Source organism: Pteropus vampyrus, unplaced genomic scaffold (assembly GCF_000151845.1).
Source record: "Pteropus vampyrus isolate Shadow unplaced genomic scaffold, Pvam_2.0 Scaffold97, whole genome shotgun sequence".
In the NCBI taxonomy this organism is placed as follows: domain Eukaryota; kingdom Metazoa; phylum Chordata; class Mammalia; order Chiroptera; family Pteropodidae; genus Pteropus; species Pteropus vampyrus.
Window position 1 is genome coordinate 6,484,440 of NW_011888878.1, and position 9,391 is coordinate 6,493,830.

The following is a 9,391-nucleotide window of genomic DNA, read 5'->3' on the forward strand; positions in this document are numbered from 1 at the left end:
AACTGAAGCAACTGAACTGGCTGACCTGGAAGGTCTCTACCACAGTCTTAAACTGTATATAATTTCTGCCATTAAAACATTCATCATGAGGGGTGGAGGAAAAGGCAGGTATCTGTATTCTCTTTTCATATAGGTTACTCTTTCCTGAACTAAAACTTTTTTCCTCCTAAACTTATTATTTCTATGTAAATGACTCCCAGGCCATAAGTTTAACGCTTTACCTAAAAATTGTTCAGTGTGTATGTGCCTCGAGGGCTACAATTTTGTTTATGCCTCACAGGTTATCCAAGAAATTTGCACAGCACAGCCCCAGCCTCCTAGGTTTGTAACCAATACCCCAGCCTCAGAGTAAGCTATCTCTGTATGAGCCATGAAATGTGACAGGGTAAATAAAGGGAGAAAAGTGAGAACTCTTTCTCATCTAAAAAGACCGCTTCCTTTTAATAGCACCAAATGAGTCCTGAAATAATAGTAATACAGAAAAGGAAGAAGGAATCTTAAATTTTAGAAAGTCTCTACTTAAAAATGCAGCTGAAATGCAGAAAGTTTTTGGCACTGAAATTCGCTGAAAGTTTACTTTTTTAATGCCCCGTTCAGAGGCCAACTGATTCAGGAAAGGCACCAAAACCATAAACCACGGATGCGATTTCACTCCAGCCCTATTGATCCTATGCACCAAAAGACCAAAGGCAAGCTAGAATGTAAGCGAAACAGGCTGGATCAGAAAGCCTCTGCAGCTGCCACCCAAAGTTTAAAAGAGAGGAAAGAAAAAACAAAAGTTAACAGAATGCCTAACTTCATGCAAGGAATCATAATGCAGTTCTCAGGCTTACTGTGAAAGTAGTATACAAGATTTGACACCTGTCCGCACTACAGGCTGCAGGGAATAGGCAGGAGCGGGTCCGGAGCTTGGCGGGCGCCGCACTTCACAGCAAGGAGTCGAGAACCGCCCAGCGAGCGAGGAAAAACCGAAGACGCCCCTCCAGCCGCTGAACGCCAGCGACAAAGTGAAGCTTTGTCTTCTGCCTATCAGTCCAGCTCTCCTCTGGGACTCCACTGCCGCGCCCTGGAACCTGCCGCTGCTGTCCTGCTGGCGCCCGCAGGTCCCCTTTGCAGCTACCTCGCGGCGCCCGCCTGCTGTGCTTGCGCCACCACGCATGCCCGGCCGGTACCCCGGCCAGCAGGCTCTTAATCCACTTGCCGGGTTTTGGCCCGGCTCCCAGGAGAAGGACCCGAGTCCGAGAGCCTGAGTTCTGGCAGCGGGTGGAAGAGGAATTGCAGGTGCTGGGAGAGGCGAGGGGGAGAGTCGGATGGGCGCTGCGGTTACGTTATCCCTACAGTCGAGTTACTCAGGATTTAACGCTCCTCCCAGCCTAAAAGATGACCTACCACCTACACCCCTGGAATGATCTTAGCACCGTGGTGCTCAAACTTGAACGTCCATCAGAATCACCTGGAGGGCTTGTTAAAACACAGATTCCGCACCTAGAGTTACAGATTCAGTAGGTCTAGAATGAAGCCGGATAATTTGAATTTCTAACATTTTCTAGGGGGAAACTGTTGCTAACTAGCCCCAGTACCATGCTTTGCGAACCCCCGGTGGAGGAAAAAGAGGAAAGTTTTCTCTCTCGTTCCCCTGTTTGGGATTTCACAAAACTTTTCCTCTTAATTTCACAGCCACATCAGCTTTGAAAACAAGTAACTACAGCTCACATTCAAAGATGGGACATTTCCTCCAGCATGTGAGTCAAGCAAATGGAATGCAGCCCCAAGGGTTCTCACATAGTTTGCATAGCATCGTCTGTGCTTGTGGTCACTTAGGCTCTGTCCTGAACACAGGAGCTGTCCCTATTTTGCTGCCCCTTTAACTCTAAATCCTGTATGCCCACTCGGGTGCTTACCACAGTACTGGGTACAAAATAGGCACCCAAGAAATCTTAAGATGGTATCACTATGACTGGAGAGATAGAGAAGAAAGATATTGAAATTATTTTAGGCACCCAAAGGAACTGATAAGCAATTAATTATGGAAGTCGGTGGGCTAAGGTTAGGGAGGATAAGGATTTCTCTCTGCCTTCCACCTAGGGAAGTTAGTTGGACTTAGTATCCTTATCTAAGCCCAGCTATATAGGAGTTGAGTATGTAAGTTCTCACAAGATATTTCTTACAAAGTGAAACACATTTCTGCCATACAAACCAGCCATTCCATAAAGGGAGTTTTGTACGGGAGTTTTGTACTAAAACGGACAAGTCCAGTGACAGAAAGTAACCTCATAGAGTGATCTGATCACAAATTCCTAACTGGGCAGGTTATGCTGGGTAGTCATGTCACAGGCACACAACTTTTTTAGCAAAAGGTTTATCTTCCCCTTAAGCAAGCCCTGTCTGGTTGTTCTTAAGCATCTAGGTTAACACACTTTTGAAATGTCAGAGAAATTCTCTCTTTTCGAGATTCCTCAGAAGAATGAACATACTCAAGGGAGCACATCTTGTGCTTTCTCCCGCCTTCATGTAATGTTCCTTACATTCCTCCTTAACTCCATAAAAGAAACTGTAAAACTGACAATCTCTGAAGCATTTGAGATCTTGCTTCTCAGCAATTGTCCTCAGTTGTCTCAAATGAACTCTTATAAAAATTTTCTACAGGTTTGGACATTTTTACATCAACACACTCCTAGGTATTACCCAAGAGGAATTAAAATATGTTCACTCAAAGACTTGAACACAAATGTTTATAGCAGCTTTTCTTTTTTCACAATAGCCCTGAATTGAAAGGAATCCAATATCCATTAACAGGTTTATGGATAAACAAATTCGAGTTATCAAGAGAATATACTCTACTTCTAATAACCATATATTCCAGTTTTTCCAAAATAGTCCCAATTTTAAATATTTCTTTATTGCATGAATTTATATCCAATCATATGTTCCAACTGTTGGTCGAAAAAAATAAAATCAAATTAAAATAGGGATACTTTTCTGGCTCTTCTACAGCTTACAAAAAAATATTAGTAATATAATAATATTAATAAATATTAATAACATTACTAAGAGTTTTTGAGCTTTTACTATATACTAATAACTGTTTTAAGCATTTTAGAATGTTTTCTCATTGAGTATCCATGACAGCCCTATTAAGCTATCCTCATTTTATAGGTTAAAAAAAGGTGAGATAGAAAATATTAATTATTTTTCTCATAATACAACTAAATAAAGACTAAAAACTAAATTGAAAACTGTATTTTGTATGAACACAATCTTTGCTGATTTTGCACTTCCCAAGAAATAACCCTTTTAGATTATTAATTTATTTTCCCAGGCTCATTGATACTGGGAAGGGAACCATAAAGAGCAGAACTCCGGCAGTCACCACCATCATCATCTTCACCATCATCTCTAATGTCTATGCCATATTCCCTGTGTGCCAGCTGCTGTGCCAAGAACTCATGCACCTATATCCTATCTACCACATAAAATCTAATGAAATGATAGAGAAGATACGTTTTAAAAGTGAGAAATATCCTAGGAAAATAAGAAAAACTGCCATCAACAAACCATAAATATTGAGAAAAGATGAAATACAGACAGAACCACATCTTAGAAAAACAAAATGCAAGCAGAGTTAAGCTCAAATCATACAGAGGAGGTGGCTAAGGCAAAGAAAGGAGCATTGGGGGAAGGATGTACAAGTTTACAGTTAACAGATCAAGAAGTGGGGAAGAAGGCACTGAGGCACTGGTCAGAGTAATTGGGGAGAGCAGTTTAGAGTAGCCAGGCTAGTTAATTTTCTCCTCTCCAACTGGTTCTAAATTGTGGCCCAGGTAGCTCCGAGAACACCTTGAGAATGAGCTACCAATACATCCTTGCCTTTCAAGTGCTTTTCCTTACCCCAAATTGGCAAAGGATGGCTACAGTTAATAAAAAGGCAAAGTGAATAGAGATTCTAAAACACAAAATTGAACAGATAACTAAACATTTCTGGGGAAAATCGTCATGAGAGAGGCACCTTTTCTACAACTAATATTAGAGAAGACAGAGCTAGAGAACAATCAGAAGAAGACATTTGAAAAGTATAATAAATACCTTCAGACAAACATGAGAAGATGTCACATGTACAGAAAATTTAACCAGATGTTTGAGAATTTTAAATTTTAAATTTTGACTGAGATAAAAAATTAAATGTATGATCTAGGTTCCAGAATAGAGATTGTGAACAAATAGGGACTGAACAATCAAGCTGAGTAATTATAACAGGCACCAGGGTGGAAAATAGTCTTTAGGGCATAGAAGTGTAATCTGTGGCAGTTTACTACATCCTCTATTCTCCCCTCACACCTTGCCCATCCTTATTTGAAAAAAATAAAATCGTGTGCAATATTAACTGAAACAGATGGAAAATAGGAAAAGAGTTGTAGAGTGTGGCAGAGATTGTTCATTGTCCCCAAATAGCTTTTTTTCTATGATTATATCCCTCGCTTTTGAAAAGTTCACATCATGTCACTTGACTTTTACTAAACACGTACCTACATTAGTACCTGTTTTTGCTAACTAAAAGAAATCTGAAGAGGATTTTTGCTTTTGGGAAAAAAGACAAAATGCGAAAATAGCATTCAGCATTTTTCGTTTGTTTGTTTGTTTGTTTGTTTGTTTTGCAGTTAGCCATCACAGAGGCAGCTTGCGCCCTGAGCAGCAGAGAATGACACCGCCAAGCTCCTTTCCCTGGAACCACATTCAGCATCTCAGCATTAAACACCATAGCTTTGAAACTGTCTGTGAGGATCTGTGTTTTATCTCAGTTTATTTTGTGCATTGTTAGCAAGACTGTCCTAAGTTATCAGAAAAGCCTAAGAGAGAACGTAAGTGTGTTACATTTAGCATAAAACTGGATGTAATTCAGCATATTTGGTATGATTTGCTAAATTATGTTTAGGATCTGGGAATGTGCAAAATTTCTTCCATATAAATTAATGGTATTTACTTTTTTGCCTTATGCCATTTCGACTCGTGAGGTTTCATAGGAAGCTTGTACTTTTGGATAGCAAGAGAAACCTGTATTTATGAAAATGATGGTATATCAAAATAATAGGGAAATTAAAAACTAGTCAGTAACAGATACCATGGATTGCCCCAACTCTCTTCTTGGATGCCTTCCTGGAAAGCCAAAAACTACATTTCCTAGATTCATTTATAGCCAGGGTTCCAGATATAATTTAGTTTCCACCAAATCATTTAAGACTTGGTTGAAAATTGAATTGCATGAAAAAAGAGGCAAGATATGATCCTCTTTTGTCTGTTTCCTGATCCTTTCAGAGTTAGCAACTGCCTTGACAGGTGATTTGGGGAGTTCTTAGATGCTCATGATAAAGTGGGTCTCTCAAAGATTCTGTATATTTTTGATATCTCTTAACAAACCCCTTACTCTTAAACTAGCAAAAAGGACTACAATCCTCACAAATGCACTATCCACCTGGGAAACAAATTGTCTTACTCAAAAATGATCAGTAAACAAATGAGAAAATGAATACTAGGAAACTGAAGTACAAAATTCTTAGTAAAAAGTAGAGAACACATTTAACCTTGGGGTTAACCTTCCTAAGCAACACTCAAAACCCAGAAGCTATAATGAAAAAGATGGATAGATTTTATATAATAAAAATTAACATTTCTATAGGACAAGAGCCAAGTGATGGACTAAGAAAAAATATTCTAGAATATAAATCAGAAAAGGGTTAATATCAATAGTATATTAAAATGACCCTATAAATAAATAGACATAATCAAATGAAAACTGATAAAGTATCGAATAGGCAATTTACAAAAAAGAAAACCAAATTATTACTAGACATACGAAAAGATGCTTGAACGTACTGGTGAATAGAGAAATGCACATAAATGTATATGAGCCTTACTACAAACCAATCAAATCGGAACCTCTGAGATTTAAAAGCTTTCCACCCACATACTTCCAATGTGTAGTCAAGGTTAAAAACCATTATTCTAAAACATTAACTCAAAGAGTGGTTCATGGACAAGTCAAATCAGCACCACCTAGGAGCTTGTTAAAAAGGCAAATTATTGGGTTCCCTTTCAGATCCATTAAATAAAAATCTGGGGCTCAGGAATGAGTTTTAATAAGCCCTCCAGGTGATTCTGATGCATGCTCAAGTTTGAGAACTCAGAAACCTCCTTCCTTGACCTTTACATTAGAGTTACTGGGAGGATAACAGCAGACAAAACAAATATTTTGAGGAAAGCAAAAATAATGATTGCAAATGCAAATAATTATTACCATTTGAATAGATTTTATATAATCATTGGATCCTACTCAGTACCTTAGCAATATAAATGACAATAATTCATTACTGAGATAGAAATCTCCTGGACGCATGGGATTATGTGCTTATTTCTGATTTGTCTCCAAATACAGTGGAGTCTTACTTCTATAACATAGCCTTAGTAGATGTGAAACTGCCACATGACTACGAAGACAAACAGCTTTACTTTTAGTTTCTTAAGTATTATAAGTTCCCCTATGGGAACTAAATGTTTTTTGAAATGATTCTTTGCAGTGTTTCTGCTAAATGAGACATGTGCATTCGTGCAGTTTGGCCAAAGAGGATCATTTATTCTGCTTAATAAGTTTCAGAATGTTACTCTGTAGTTATGTTTGTTTATTATGAGGCTTTATCCAGTGAAAACCAACAGAAATGTGCCCCTTTAAACTCATTAATTTGTCTGACAATATTCAATACATAGTCAAGTTATTCAAGCAGGGGAATGGAATAATCATATTTGGGTTTTGAAAAGGTTGCTGTTGCTCTGTCAGCATCGCCTAGGAGCAAACTTTCGAAAATGCAAACTGTTAATTAATAAAATACTTTTTAAAATTATTAAAAATTAAATTATTAAAAACTGTCTAAGTGCAAATTATTGAGTGTGTGTATACCAAAAGAGTTGTATATTGAACTCCATTCAGGTGTGAAAAGGAACTTGTAAAATTGTATTTTTTATCTCATTTTTTAAAAGATTTCTTTTTTAGTGTATACTTTATGATATTGATTATACAGTAAAATCTTGACATAATACCGCAAAAGGAATAAAATAATCCAATACATTATGATGGAACTTGCAGTTAGACCGCCAAGAATTTGGGCATCTGAGAACCAGGAGATCTTAGTCTCGTTTGAGTTGTGGTGCCCCCTGGTGGTCATTCCAACACTAGTTTAATCATCAACGAGATCAGTTCTATGTATTTGCTGTATGAAACTTCCAGGAGGACATTGATTGGTGCCCTTTTGTCGACTTGATCTGGGACACTGGGCTTAGGAGATACCAAGGTCCCAAGCACACTGGGATCTACCTCTGCCTCTCTGCTTCCTGCCTCACTCTCTGCCCCCCACCATACTTCTACCCCCCCAAAAAAAGATAAAAAGGGAGGTGAGAGGAAAACAGGAACCAATCAACAGGTGTCAAAATTATGTCAAAATTTACATTATATATAATGAGTTTTATGTATATTAGAATAGAGTACTAAATATGTGTGGTAAATATGCACATATAAAGGTGTGTATTTTTTAAATCTCAATATTGAATGATCAAAAAAGTTGGGAGACTCCCAGTGTAGAGAATGAATTGGAGAGAAAACAAGCCTAAAGGAAGAAAGGCAAGATAGAACACCGATGAAGTAATTTGGACAAGAGACAGTGATAGTCTGAAAATAGAATGATGATAATAGGATTTGAAGGGAGGTGGATAGGTTTGATATTCAGGAGGTAGAATTGAGTCCTTACCTTTAGAGATACAAACTGAAGTATTTACAGATAAATTGATATGATGTCTGGGATTTTCTTTAAAATAATCCAATAGGGAGAGGGGAAATGGGAGGGGTGGTTATAGATGAAACAAAGACTGGCCATATGCTGATAACAGTTGAAGTAGAGTGAGGGGCATAAATGGGATCTTTATTCTATTCTCTCTACTTTTGTATATATTTGAACCTTTCCATAATACAAAGTTAAACAAAAATAAAGTGCCTGGAAATAATTCAAGGGAAAAAATTAGGAAGGAAGGTAGACATATGAAACATAAAGCTCAGAGAGAGATCAGAGCAGAAGCAAAGAATTTGGGAGTGATCAGGTAAAAAGTTAACTGAAACCTTAATAATGAAAAAGTCACCTAGGAATAGAAAAGAGAAAGGAAGTTAATTTAGAATGCTGAAGTATACCAACAATTAATAGGATGGCAAAGGAAGTGTTGCTATTAAGAGAGTGAGTCATGTAGGCCAAAGAAATAAAGTGCTCCAAGGACCCATTAGTCCATATTGTCAAATGCTGCTGAGAGGTCAAGAAAGGAAGGGCTGATCAACATCTTTTTGGATTTAGCCATATGAAAATCATTGGTGACTTTGGTGAGAGGTGTTTAAGAGAGGATGGGCAGGACAGAGTATAGTGTGTGTAGGTTTAGGACTGAGTGGGAGACGAGGAAATAGACTCAGCAGTATGAAAAATTCAAAAAGTTTGGTGAAGGAGAGAAATATATGGGTATTTGGAGGAAGGATTTCTGCTTGGATGACATTGACTACGTATTTATTGATATACTGCTAAAGAAGTTTTATTTCTTTAAATGATCTACTACCTTCCATTTATTCTGTCCTGCATCCTCCTGCCAGATTTGAGTGTAGCTTTGACTGTGTCACTCTTTAAATAAAATCTTCCAGTGCCTCTCCATTGCTTACTGTGGTTTGTGCAAGCTTCTCAGACTACTTTTAAGGTTCCCTAACACCAGCCAAACTAGATCTCATCTCTCCTTCAGTATGTTTTCTGTTCATACTACTGCCTGTAGTTAGTATATATTCCTCTTCTGCAATCTTTGTCTCTTCAGACATTGCTATCTTTTATATCCTGTCTCAGATGTGCTGCCACAATCTCCTTGAGCTCCTTCCTGATCCACCTCCTCTCTATTGGAGTAGATATGATCTTTCCCTCTTGTATTTTTTCAATGCATATTTTTACATCTCTTATGGCATTCATCAGATTTTGCTTTGCTTTTAATTTTCTGGGTTATTATATCCTTTCTACATCCACAGATTCTACCAACTTGAAACTGACTTTATCTTCCTCATCTTTGTGTCACAGAAGTACCTAACATAATATCTTTCACAAAAATAACTTTTGAATTAAATTGGATTCCCAAAGCCGTATTGTTCCTAATGTTTAGGGGTTTATATTGCCTTTTAGAATTACAGTGCTATTCAACTATTGCCTTCCATGTAACATTATAATTTTTATAAAATTCTTCACATGATCCAAAAATAATACCCAATATTTGTTACTTTTTAGTTGAAAAACTTTTTTTCATATGAGTAATCTAAGCTTTAAAAAGCATACTTTTT

At 37.6% G+C, this 9,391-nt stretch overlaps 1 protein-coding gene across 2 annotated transcripts in view; it reads right to left on the reverse strand.

The window, feature by feature from the left end:
* PLS1 (plastin 1) overlaps nt 1-9,391 on the reverse strand; it is a 105,474-nt gene that overhangs the window by 94,271 nt on the left and 1,812 nt on the right. Inside the window, exon 1 of one of the 2 annotated variants that reach the window (XM_011364450.2) lies at nt 834-1,248. The exons of the other annotated variant lie outside the window; for it this stretch is intronic. The gene's annotated coding sequence lies outside the window, so the exon portion shown is untranslated. Of the gene's footprint in view, nt 1-833; nt 1,249-9,391 lie in introns of those variants that run through there. 2 annotated transcript variants of the gene reach the window in all.